This window comes from Tiliqua scincoides, chromosome 2 (assembly GCF_035046505.1).
Source record: "Tiliqua scincoides isolate rTilSci1 chromosome 2, rTilSci1.hap2, whole genome shotgun sequence".
Lineage (NCBI taxonomy): Eukaryota > Metazoa > Chordata > Lepidosauria > Squamata > Scincidae > Tiliqua > Tiliqua scincoides.
In genome coordinates this window covers 75244872-75258590 of record NC_089822.1, presented here as the reverse complement: position 1 = coordinate 75258590, position 13719 = coordinate 75244872, and the positions used below count along the sequence as shown (strand labels likewise).

Genomic DNA, 13719 nt, shown 5'->3' with positions numbered 1-13719 from the left:
CTGGGAGGGGTAGGGGTCAGGTTATGGTGGTAGGGCCTTCTGCCATCTCTGCCGCTTCCGCCCCACTCCCTACCCCTGCCTGAAATGCCTCCCCGCATGCCCTGTCTTGTCTCTCTGTAAGACACTTCACACGGAGCTCTAGGCAGTGGACCACCTGCCCAGCGTGGACTTGCATTGGGCAAGTCCCACAAATATGCCTTGTGGCTCCAGTATTCTGGATTGGGCTGCCCATCAGCCACTGCAGAAGAGTAGTTTATTATTTCTTTTTCTGAGAGTTTGCTGTGGTCTCTTACACTTTCTTTATGAGAATTTATATCCCAACTTCCCATCAAGGCAGCTCAAAGTTTAAAACAATAGAAATGAACAACTACTAAAACAATTAATCACTGATTAACAGGAGGTAGACAGAGTAGATTTACTCCTTCCCTAATCTCTCAGAAAGAGAATTGTAGACTCGTAGTTTATAAAAAACACTTAATCACTACAAGGGTTTAATAAGAGCTCAGCGTTTAAAAGTACTTTTCTGTAAAAAAATCCAACCATCAGCATTCAGATTTACGTTAGGGATTTTGGCATTCCGCTATCCTATATTAATTCATAATGGGTATTTTATTCAATAAAATAGCTAAATTACTCAGGACATGTGACAATGGATGAATTGATCATAGCATATGTGAAAGGAGACCCTAGCAAAGACGATGGGCTGTTCAGTAATTATGGTAACCATCCAAAGATTCTAGTGAGGTATAATGTCATTTGAACTACTGCTACTTTATTATCCTAGAGAATGCCATTTCTTGGATCTTTTTAAAAACACGCTTTGTTTTCAGTTTTGCTATTTCAGGCCTTTTAAATTAAGTTACAGAATTTTCTTCTGTGAAATAACAAAAATCAGCAATTCCAACTGGGTTCTGATTGGGTTGCACCATAATTTAGGATGCAATCTTAATCTGCACTGGTACACCAAGCCGCATGGCCTGCACTATATCCAGTGCAGGTTGGGAGGCTGCCACCATCGGGTAAGGGGATATTTTCCTCCTTACTCCGTGTCAAGCCCCAGCTGGCCCTGGGCTGCCTGGGCCAGGGTAAGAATACGATGTGCATAGCTGCTGCCTCCTCTTCAACTGAATCCTCTCCTGTTCCTCCCTCCGCTGCCCAGAAACACCACTCTCCCACACCCTCTCTTACCCCATGCACTGCCCAGCTCAAACATACCTTGTTCTGTTTTTAACCATTGTAAGCTGCCCTGGGTCCCTTTGGGGAGAAGAGCGGGGTATAAATAAAGTTATTATTAGTATTAGTATTATTGTTGTTGTTGTTCGGCCAGCACAGGGACAGGATCTGGTGAGTCTGTCCTTGTGCTTACACAGCCTGCTCCTGAGTTGGCGCAAATGTGCATTACAGCACATTTGTAACACGTGGAAGTCAGTGCAGGGGTCTGCGCTGGTACAAGTCAAGGCTTGGATCAGGCTACCCATGGTAGAACATCTGTTTTGCATTCAGAAGGTCCCACGTTCAGTCCCAGTCATGTGTAGTGAAAAATAACTCAGGTAGCAGGTGCATGGAATGTCAGTGTTCCCTCTAATTTCCCCCCCTGAGTTTGTGGAGCCCTGTGGTGGCTGCCCAGGGGCAGTTGTGGAGCATTCAGTAATGATGCCATTGTTATCACTGAGCTCTGGAGTGCCAAGGGGGAACCTGTGCTTGTTGTGTGGCTGAATGGCTGCAAGGCTCCCAAGGAAGGCTGCAGCCAGGTCTAAAAAAAGAGTGCCTTGGCCTAGATGGACCATTGGTCTGATTCATTGTAAGGCTGTTTCTTCATTTATTTAAAATATTTTTCCTACTTTGGGGGAAAATGTTCAAAGCAGCTTGTATCATTAACAAAACAGACATGCACATGCAAGTTCACACACACGAACATGCAATAGATGGGTACTGAGCTGTTCAGATGGGTTCTGAGCTGTCTGTGACAGATCAGGAGATAGATCTTGGTGGTGGACAGGTCGATGAACATAACGGCTGAGCAAAACAATGAACAAAACGATGAGAACAAAACAGCTAATATTATAATGCCGTTGTACAAATCGATGGTAAGGCCACATTGTGTCCAGTTTTGTATTGTGTCCAGTTCCGGTCGCCACATCTCAAAAAGGATATAGTGGAAATGGAAAAGGTGCAAAAGAGAACAACTAAGATGATGGCTGGGCTGGGGTACCTTCCTTATGAGGAAAGGCTACGATGTTTGGGCCTCTTCAGCCTAGAAAAGAGACACCTGAGGGGGGACATGTTTGAGACGTACAAAATTATGCAGGGGAAGGATAAAGTGGATAGAGAGATGCTCTTTACACTCTCACATAACACCAGAACCAGGGGACATCCACTAAAATTGAGTGCTGGGAGGGTTAGGACAGACAAAAGAAAATATTTCTTTACTCAGCATGTGGTCGGTCTGTGGAACTCCTTGCCGCAGGATGTGGTGACGGCATCTGGCCTGGATACCTTTAAAAGGGGATTGGACAAGTTTCTGGAAGAAAAATCCATAACGGGTTACAAGCCATGATGTGTATGTGCAACCTCCTGATTTTAGAAATGGGCTATGTCAGAATGCCAGTGCAAGGGAGGGCACCAGAATGAGGTCTGTTGTTATCTGGTGTGCTCCCTGGGGCATTTGGTGGGCCGCTGTGAGATACAGGAAGCTGGACTAGATGGGCCTATGACCTGATCCAGTGGGGCTATTCTTATGTTCTTAATAAAGCAAGCAAAAGACATTGTTAAAGATGAGCAGTCATTGAGGTGAATCCTAAACCTACGGTAACATGCTTGGAAAGAGGTTCCCACATGAGAACTTACCTGCTTCCTACTCCTCAATTTAGACTCTTGCAGCTGCCAAAAATCCACGCCTGAGGATTGGGGAATTCCCTAAGGCAGTATGGAATGCAGCTCATTGGTAAAAAATCACATCCCTTTAAACAGGCAGAAATGTTTTATGTTCCTGCAAATTGAGGTAAGGATACAGATCACTATATCTTCTGTTTTAGGTATGTATACTGTTTGAATAGTTTCCATAGAAATCAATGGAACATGCAGTAAATGTATTTAGAAATGAAGTTTAAAAATATAAACATGCGTTCACAAATATATGATAATTTTTACATGGCACTCAGTTACATTTTAGGGCAAAATCTCTTTTATTTCTTTAATTAGTACAAACGAATTCTGGCTCAAGTCACAGCATATCTATTTTTTAATTGACAGATTTAGAACAGGAGGATTATGCAAACGTGCAACAGTTTAAGAATAGCCTTCAGTATGTTGAACTGAATATTTTCAAACTATGATACATTAAATATGCTGGGAAGACATGCAAATCAGACTTGAACTTTTAATTGTTAAATTTTAAAAATCAGAAGTACTTCTTTTTCGTACAAGGAGTGGTTTTTGTCACTCTGGTAACAGTGGTGTCCCTGACAAACAGGTGGGACTAGGCCTACTTTCATGTGGTGTTGGCAGTTCCAGTGCTAGGAGCTTTGGTACTTTGGGCCTCTCCATGACACTCTTCACCCAGACCTTGATAAATCATTGAGTTCTGCTACTGCCATTGGCATGGAAATGTCAGCGTTTGGCCTGACTTGGGGGGCCATCTGGTGAGCGTAGGCCCTTAGCTAGCACCCAACCTAACCAACCCTTGACAAGACTCCTCAGTTGTTGATCCCTTGTCATAAAAGGACTACCTACAATATTCAAGGCCTGTGTGATTGTGCTGTAGTTATAGAAATGTTCAAGAAACATCCTCATTCGTCTACTGTTTTGCTTATTTCTCAAATCATATGGCTTTGCGTGACACTTAATGCACCTTTATCCCTGGACATCCAAGGTATTTCATGTTCTGTAGTGAAAAGCATTGGTTTGCCATTGAATGTGTAGTCAATAGGAGCAGCATCGAACTATGGGACCCAGCTTGTGGTAGTGCTGTGGTTCCCAAACTGGTGGGTTGCGACCCACCAGGGGAGCCAGAAAAGGGCCATTCGTCTTTAAGGGAAATGGCCCAGAAATTGGCAGCAAGATCATAACTACGATTGTACTGCTGCCAGGAGGGATGATTTCCCCCCCCCCCCGTTTACCTGGGGGTCTCTATGGCTCCCTGGAGGATTTGGGAAGCCTGCGACCCACTCTGCAGCCCTCCCAGAGACTTTAAAATGTAAAAAAAAAAAAAATGGGGTAAAAAATCCCACTTCTGGTTTTCGTCCTGCAACAGGAAGTGGGTTTCCCTCCCTTTTTCTACATTTTGAAGCCTAAGAGACAACTGCAGAGGCAGTCGCAGGCTCCCCAGACCCTATAGGGAGCTGTAGTTTAGTGTAGAAGGGTAAGTGAAATAACTTTCCCTGCCCAGCAGTAGCATAATCGTAGCAATTGTGTTGCTGCCGCCACCCCATGCAAAGACTTACTGGTGCAGTGGTTAGTGTTGGACGTAGGACCAGGCAGATCTGTTCAGATTTCTAGAACATAAGGCCCACTGGCTGATTTTGCTCCAGTCCTTATCTGTATTGGAGTCACCCTCACAAGGTTGTTTTGGGAACAAAATGGGATAGAAGGGGGAAAAAAATCATATACACCATCCTGAGCTCCTTGAAGGAACAAGTAAATGAATGAAATGAAAAAGAAGGTTGCCTGCCAGAAATTTGCAAACATGTTTGTTCCTATGGAGTTAAAATATGAAGTATAAAGTTGCTTGTAATGGCTACCTGGACAGTGATTATTTATTCATGCTGTAGCAACAGCAGAATAGAACACATTGCACAAATTCAGTACCACAGTTTGTGGCACTGTAGCGCTCAGCACTCTTCATTAAATATTAGTTTGTTGGTACAACATTGATTAGGTTGCTTTAAACAAAATATGTGAGCACTTTTCACCTCTCATTTTTCTGGTCTGGGTGGGGATGGATGGACAACAGTCGTATTCCATAATCAGTATAATTCAAAGCAGCTCCAGTAAAATGTAAAGAGAAGGGTTTGAATAAAAGAAAGGCATCCCCCCTTCCGATAAAAGAACTAGGTCAGCAGTGTAGCACATCATTATATGCAGTTTAATCCCATTGAAATCAGGGACTCTACTGCAGATGTAAATGTACAGTTGTTCTTAGCCTGAAATAAATAACTGAAATTTGAACTCTTAAGAACCCATTCAAAAACTATTCTCTGCAAGTATGTGTAACTCTCAATCCTTTGGGGGGAATTAGTGTCCAATTCAGATTAATTTTTACTTTAATTGTGACTTTGGTGACAGACAATGAAAAGTCAATTACGTAAACTACTTGAGACTCCTGCAGTTCAATTATGAACTCCACCATTCTTACACAATTATTTTCAATTCTCATTTAGAAAAGTTAAATTAGAATATCTACTAGTAACTTCATAACAAAAAGGTTACTTCAGAGATTACCCTTAATATTGAATTTACTAGCTCCATGGAATTCTGAAGATTTTAGTTTTCAGAAAGAAAAAAGTTGGAAGACTGGGCAGTGGACATTTATTTCTTTAGAGCAGTGGTTCCCAAACGTTTTATCATCAGGACCCACCTAAAGCATAGGTGAAGACTTTGCTGAAGTCTCAGTGGCTGTATTGGTGATTGGGTAGCAGTGCTCCCCTCAAGAGCAGGTTGTTTAATCCTTGATGTGCATAATCTAATCTGCTTTGCCAGTTTTGCAACCTACCAAAAATTGGGTCATGATCACAGATCCAGTTTGGGAATCCTATATACAGTGTAAGCCCCACTGAGCATAAAGAGACATAGAGCCCAATCCTATGCATGTCTATTCAGAAGCAAATTCCATTATAGTTAGTGGGGCTTACTCCCAGGTAAGCAGGGATAGGATTGCAGCCTTTCTTTTGAGTAGACTTGCGTATGGTTCTGCTGCTTGTTTCTGTTGCCATTATGTTTATGCAGGACTTAAAAAAATAAAAATTATGCACATCCATGTTAGTGGGAGGATTCCTTTAAATAAGGTTTCAGGGGTGAGGCAAATAAATTTTGCTGCCTCAACTGGATCATCAAATGGCATCCTTCTCCTCCCAGGCCAGTTTGAGGGAGAGGAGGAAGGAGAACAAAGTCATAGCAGCAACAGAAAGACAAAATTACATTTTCCATTTGAACTATCTTCATGCCATTATCTGCAAGCCTGGGGCCATCTTTTTTATCCTTCTTTCTTTTTCTTTCCTTTATATTTTTAAATATGGTGATGCTCATTAATACCCAGAAATGCCACCATTTTTTCTTGCATATAGGAGATAAACACACAGTTTTACTGGATGAAGTGTGTTACTGGTAAGTTGTGCAGAGACCTAGTGTTATGGCTAATGTTGCGACTGTATGATTCAGTGTTGAAAGGAAAAGAGAGGTGAGAGTGAAGGCACATAAAGATTTACTAAAGTGTTCAGGAGATTTACTAAAGTGTTACAAGGAGGTTCAGACTGTGTCTAATCCTGTTCCTCCCCTTGCTAATGCAGCACCAAAGTGGCTACTGCTGCATCCTGCAGTTGCAAAGGTCTCCTCTGGGCAAGGGAACATTTGTTTGTGTAGGGGAAAATGCAGAAGAGCTCCCCCTACCGAGGAAATAGGGTGTGGTACTAGTAGTGGCCTCTTGCTGAAGATCAATCAGGTAACCCAGGGTTAATCCCAGGACTCTCATTAGCACTGGGTGTGCTGCACAGCTACAGCCACTAGAGGTAGCCAGGTCTTTACAGGGATAAAAGCAGAAGCTGGAGCAGTGAGAGTTTGTGGATGGTAAAAGGAGGAAAGCTTGGAGGAAGGAAGGAGTAAGGACTAAACTGACTGACTGACGAACTGGCAGATGGACTAACAAACTGGTAGACTGACTGGTGGATAGACAACGAACTGGTGAACTGACTTACAGACGTACCACTGATGCTGAAGCCCTTAGGGTTGGGCTCTTAAACATAGAATGCTGTTAAAGTGTTCAAAGAGATAAGCAATTTTTTGGAGGAAAGAAGTGGTTGATTTAGGAAAGATGGAGGAGAGGGCAAATCCCTGATGTACTATGTTATAGTCATAACCTGTAAGAAATGTATAAATAAAACAACGTGCTGTAGTAGTGTTAAAGATTTGGTGTTATTCATTAAGTGAAAGCTACTTAGAAAATGCCTGTGCAATAATAATTAGGCCAAAATAATTGTTCAGTTCTGTAGTTACTACAACTTATTTTAATGGAACATTTTGAATTAATAAACATACCCATACACTTGTTGTGACAGTAATAACCACAGTGTATCTTATCAGATAATTAACTTTCACAAACATAATAATAGTACTGCTAGAGTGCAAGGATACATTTACTTCTTTGCCCATTTCATTAAAAAGCAGAATTTTTGCAGTAAAGTCATATAAGTCTCGGTTTGCCTGTTTCTATTTTATTTTGGTTTTTGGTTTGGTTTTATTTTGGTTTTATTTGGCCAGTGCAACTCCATTGACTTCAGCAGAGATGCTGCCTGGAAATGAAATGAAAAGGGTAAGCAACAGAGGTTTTGCTAAGCCAGCCTCTGTGGGAGTAGAAGGCCAGTCTGTATTGGGTGCTCTATATGGAGAGTCAAAATTCCCTCTGGAGCCAGAGTAGAATTCCTGGTCTGGTTAAAATGTTAGCCGATATATGGTCAATATTTCATTTTTGTTTTTCTGCTTGATGCAAGGCATGCAGGAGATATGCATTTCAACGCATGTACTTGATACTTGGAACCTACCTGGAGAACAAAGGGCTCTTTGTTATTAGAAGAACTAATTACCACAAATTGTCAGGCCAGGATAGCCATGTTTTCTGTTCAAACCATGTAATAACCACCACCCCCACCTTAATTGATACCTGTAACCCAGTGCCCCCCCGGGGGTGTGTGTGACGCTAATAGTGGCCAAAAGTTTGGAAACCTTTTGAAAAATTTGCATTTATGAAATATACGATCATAGTATAGTATTGGCAACCTTCAGTCTCGAAAGACTATGGTATTGCGCTCTGAAAGGTGGTTCTGGCACAGCGTCTAGTGTGGCTGAAAAGGCCAATCCGGGAGTGACAATCCCTTCCACACCGGGAGCAAGTGCAGTCTGTCCCTGGTCTGTCTCCCTGGCTATGGGCCTTCCTTCTTTGCCTCTTAGCCTCAGACTGTTGGCAAAGTGTCTCTTCAAACTGGGAAAGGCCATGCTGCACAGCCTGCCTCCAAGCGGGCCGCTCAGAGGCCAGGGTTTCCCACTTGTTGAGGTCCATCCCTAAGGCCTTCAGATCCCTCTTGCAGATGTCCTTGTATCGCAGCTGTGGTCTACCTGTAGGGCGCTTTCCTTGCATGAGTTCTCCATAGAGGAGATCCTTTGGGATCCGGCCATCATCCATTCTCACGACATGACCAAGCCAACACAGGCGTCTCTGTTTCAGCAGTGAATACATGCTAGGGATTCCAGCACGCTCCAGGACTGTGTTGTTTGGAACTTTGTCCTGCCAGGTGATGCTGAGGATGCGTCGGAGGCAGCGCATGTGGAAAGCGTTCAGTTTCCTCTCCTGTTGTGAGCGAAGAGTCCATGACTCGCTGCAGTACAGAAGTGTACTCAGGACGCAAGCTCTGTAGACCTGGATCTTGGTATGTTCCGTCAGCTTCTTGTTGGACCAGACTCTCTTTGTGAGTCTGGAAAACGTGGTAGCTGCTTTACCGATGCGCTTGTTTAGCTCGGTATCGAGAGAATGTGTGTCGGAGATCGTTGAGCCAAGGTACACAAAGTCATGGACAACCTCCAGTTCATGCTCAGAGATTGTAATGCAGGGAGGTGAGTCCACATCCTGAACCATGACCTGTGTTTTCTTCAGGCTGATTGTCAGTCCAAAATCTTGGCAGGCCTTGCTAAAACGATCCATGAGCTGCTGGAGATCTTTGGCAGAGTGGGTAGTGACAGCTGCATCGTCGGCAAAGAGGAAGTCACACAGACATTTCAGCTGGACTTTGGATTTTGCTCTCAGTCTGGAGAGGTTGAAGAGCTTTCCGTCTGATCTGGTCCGGAGATAGATGCCTTCTGTTGCAGTTCCAAAGGCCTGCTTCAGCAGGACAGCGAAGAAAATCCCAAACAAGGTTGGTGCAAGAACACAGCCCTGCTTCACTCCGCTTCGGATGTCAAAAGGGTCTGATGTGGAGCCATCGAAGACAACAGTGCCCTTCATGTCCTTGTGGAAAGATCTGATGATGCTGAGGAGCCTGGGTGGACATCCAATCTTGGGGAGAATCTTGAAGAGGCCGTCTCTGCTGACCAGGTCGAAAGCCTTTGTGAGATCTATGAAGGCTATAAAGAGTGGCTGTCGTTGTTCCCTGCATTTCTCCTGCAGTTGTCTAAGGGAGAATACCATATCAGTGGTGGACCTGTTGGCTCGGAATCCACACTGCGATTCTGGATAGACGTTCTCTGCAAGTACCTGGAGCCTCTTTAGTACAACTCGGGCAAACAGCTTTCCTACAGCGCTAAGGAGAGAGATGCCGCGGTAGTTGTTGCAGTCACCCCTGTCACCTTTGTTCTTGTACAGCGTGATGATGTTTGCATCCCTCATGTCTTGAGGTACTCCACCTTCTCTCCAGCAGAGACAGAGGATTTCATGCAGCTCAGTGACGATGATCTCTTTGCAGCATTTTAGGACTTCAGCAGGGATGCTGTCTTTTCCAGGTGCCTTGCCAAAGGCAAGGGAGTCCAGGGCCACGTGAAGTTCTTCTAGGGTTGGTTCACTGTCAAGCTCTTCCAGCACAGGCAGGCACTCAATGTTGTTCAGTGCTTCTTCGGTGACTACATTTTCTCTGGAATATAGCTCAGAGTAGTGCTGCACCCAGCGTTCCATCTGCTGCGCCCGATCCTGGATGACCTCGCCTGTTGCAGACTTCAGAGGGGCAATTTTCCTCTGTGTTGGACCTAGGGCCTGCTTGATACCATCATACATCCCCTTGATGTTGCCCGTGTCAGCTGCTATCTGTATCTCGGAACAGAGCTGGAGCCAGTAGTCGTTAGCACATCTCCTGGCAGTCTGTTGGACTTTGCTGCGAGCAGTTCGGAGGACCTGCAGGTTGCGCTCACTGGGACAGGCCTTGTATGCTGCTTGAGCTCTCCTCTTTTCCTCAATGACTGGTGTCAACTCCTCAGAGTGGGCTTCAAACCAGTCTGCCGCCTTGTTGGTCTTCTTGCCGAATATGGACAAGGCGGTGTTGTAAACGGTATTCTTGAAATGTTCCCATCTGTTCTTGAAATGTTCCCATCACTGGGTTTGGCAATGTTTGATTTCACAAAAACAGATCCCTGACCATTGCAAGCAATGAGGTAGGCTGAAATGGGGAAGAACCAGGCAGTTTAGTTGGTATCGGCAGATCAGGGGTTGAACTACAGAAGAATCTGGTAAGATCGGGCCATTGTCAGGCTAGAAGATGGTGATTTGTGAGTTAAATTCTGGAGGATTCTGGCAGACTATTAATGGAACCTGATTTTTCCGAAACCAAAACAGGTAATGTGGCTGAACCTGATTTTACTGATTGGACCAGTAAACTTTGGCTGATAGTCTGTCCTATTTGCAAAGCATAAAGTGCCAAATTCTAAAGATCATAGTTTTGTGCCACTGTAGCTAAGCCTCTTGGGCATTATGTACAATGGCTCAAGTCCACACACTGCGGTATATGTGACTTAAGAATGACTATTTTTATGTTGTTGTGTTTGATGTTAAGTTTTTTTTTTCTTCATCAAGTGCATTCTGATTATGAGTTACATGCCTGAGGAGCTATAATAGAGTTTATACTTTGAAGTTATTTTTATTTTTAGTTTAGTTTAACACAGGCGTGTCAAAATTGTTTCATACAGAGAACCGAATACCATTCATGATGCTTGTAGAGGGCCAAAAGAGATGTCATTGGGCAGGAAGTGATGTCATGAAACAGGTCATAACCGAAAATAAGCACTTGCTCTCTTATTAACTGCAAATGACAGAAGAGAAAATACACACATCTTGATCATATTTCAAGATTTTCATGTGGGCTGTCCTTTCAGCAGTAGCATGTGGGCTGTCCTTTCAGCAGTAGCACCTCAGCACTACTCAGCAGCTGAGAGCCTGAGGGCCGGATAAAAAGCTTCCGCAGGCCACATCCGGCCCTCGGGCCTTACGGTTGATATCCCTGGTTTAGCATAGTTTAATCAGGATGGAGTTTTGCTGTAGCTCTGATGAACATTGAACTGGCACGATCATTTCTTGTGCAGGTGCAGAGAGGAATCCACAAAGACATAGCAATGCTTCCCCTCCCCGTGAGTATGCAGCCATAGTACAGTATGGAGAATGATAATTTGTGCAGACTTCCACAGCTTCACTCAGCCCCTTTTACTTAGTCAAGGAATCTCGCTTAGGAGCTCAAGTTCCTAGAGCAAATGGAGGTTGGAGTTGTACTGAGATATGGAAAGCACACTCGGCTCTACCATAATAACTCACTACAGTGGTTCTCACACTTTTAGCACCAGGACGCACTTTTTAGAATGAGAATCTGTCAGGACCCACCAGAAGTGATGTCATGACCAGAAGTGACATCATCAAGCAGGGAAATTTTTAACAATCCTAGGCTGCAGTCCTATCCACACTTACCAGGAGTAAGTCCCATTGACTATCATTGTTAAAAGCATATACAGAGTAGCCTGTTGGAAGTACAGATCTGTAACATTTCTCCAAATGCGATCACATACCGATCTAATATATTGAGAAATAAAATATTGAAATGAATGGGGACCCACCTGAAATTGGCTCATGACCGACCTAGTGGGTCCCAACCCACAGTCTGAGAAACACTGACCTACTGGAATGCTTGCACATTCTAGTGGTGGAAAAATCAGTGACGGCCATGTTTTGTTATAGCGTAAGGAGTGCCCTCTGTTTATAGACCCTTTGTACAGGTGAAAAACGACCGTGCCATATGTTGAAATGCCTTATGGTGGAACTGAAGATCTATCAGCATAGAAAGGTATGGAGAAATAGTACACCTTTTAATAGAAGAGCATAGAATGGTAAATAGTCCATTTAATTTTTAAAAAAGTGCTTCTGGGAACAACTTTGTATGACAAATGCTACTTAAGAATTTCTATATTTAACTGCAAGTCGTACGTACAGCATGTCATTTTATATGAAATGTGGGTTTGTCGCTGTCTCATATGAAGCTAAGTGCAGGTATTTTAAAGACAGCCATCCATTTAGTGAGCCTACCATTTTCATGCCATATTGTTTGACTGACTGACTTGCCAGCCAAGCCATTGATTATACTTCCTAGGGGAAAAGAGGCAAATGTCCTTCTCAACATTGTTTGCAATAATCACTAGCAGATTTAATGAAACTTAGTTACAGCTACTTGGTGTCTTATAGTACTCTGGAGAAGAAGGTAGGAAGTGTGTCAGATTATACGTATTCAATCAACTTGTGCAGCCAGGGGTAATTTTCCAGGCTGGTGCATGACGAATTATGCATGCAACTTCAGTTATTGTTGGTAGCTCTACAATTAATCCTTGATTGTCATATTGTATATGTACTCCTGCAAGTTTTGTGCCTTAACAATGGAATCTAAAAATAATTGGTCAAGACTTGGTTGCAAATTGGTTTTGCTTCGTTAGCATGTGTGAAACACCAGCTGAAAATCCAACACAAAAGTGCTTGGATAAAATAATTAATAGAAGTGGCCGTTTAATACTTATGAATTAAAGAGAGTCTCAGAGGTATGATTTGTGCCAGTTTGTTAAGACTAGGTGCTGCCCAGTAAAGTGCTAATTGAACAGGATTGTGACAAGTTGAATTACTGGATTCTTAAAATGTAAAATAAAATCCTCATTCCACCTCACCCCCAATGGGTGGTACTTGTTCAGTTAGCCTAAGTAATATTTGAATGCTGTTGTTGTTGGTAAACATCTCCACAGAACATGTAGTATGGATGTTTATTAAATGTGAAAATCAGTTTTTAGAGGTGACTATGCTGGCCCTGCAACCAATCTCTTGCTGCTGGATAATCTACATGAACATACATGTATGTGGAAACAAACAAACAAAAAAAAACACTGCGTGCAGAGCCCCCATACATATTCAGTAGTGTGTATTTAGGCTTCTTTGCAAATGGGAACCTGAAAGTATTAAATTTGGGAACCAACCAGCGGGTTCATTCATCATCCACTGACACATTTTCATTTGTCTACTTAATGAGTATCGGAAGAAGATCAAAGTCAAGCTAATATTGATAGAGACAGGGGACCCAAGTATGCTTTAATGGAAGGATGACACTATTCAGGTCCCAGAGATCCAGAGGGCTTGGCCTTCTATTGCTGTGAGGAAAAAATTGAGGCTAAATTGAGTTCAAGGGTATTTATGCAATCTTATTTTGCTATATCTACCTGGGATGTCCAGGTCTTGTAAGATCTCATGAAACTTGCTGAATCCAGTTAGATTCTATATTAAAATAACACACAACATTTTGATTTTTAAATAGTGAACTGCTGGCCTTTTCCCAAGGATGAGGTGGGGGGGGGGGGAGAGAGAGAGAGAGAGAGAGAGAGAGAGAGAGAGAGAGAGAGAGAGAGGAACTGATACTAGATCCCAGTGAAGAATGTCTAAAGTGCATTTGTCATCTCTGTATAAATAATAAATATACGTACCATACTTAACCCATTTCTGCTTGGCTCACACGTGTA

General features: G+C 43.1%; 1 protein-coding gene across 1 annotated transcript in view; it reads left to right on the top strand.

The window, feature by feature from the left end:
* Positions 1-13719, top strand: part of PTPRD (protein tyrosine phosphatase receptor type D) — a 791067-nt gene that overhangs the window by 468064 nt on the left and 309284 nt on the right. The window lies entirely within an intron of this gene.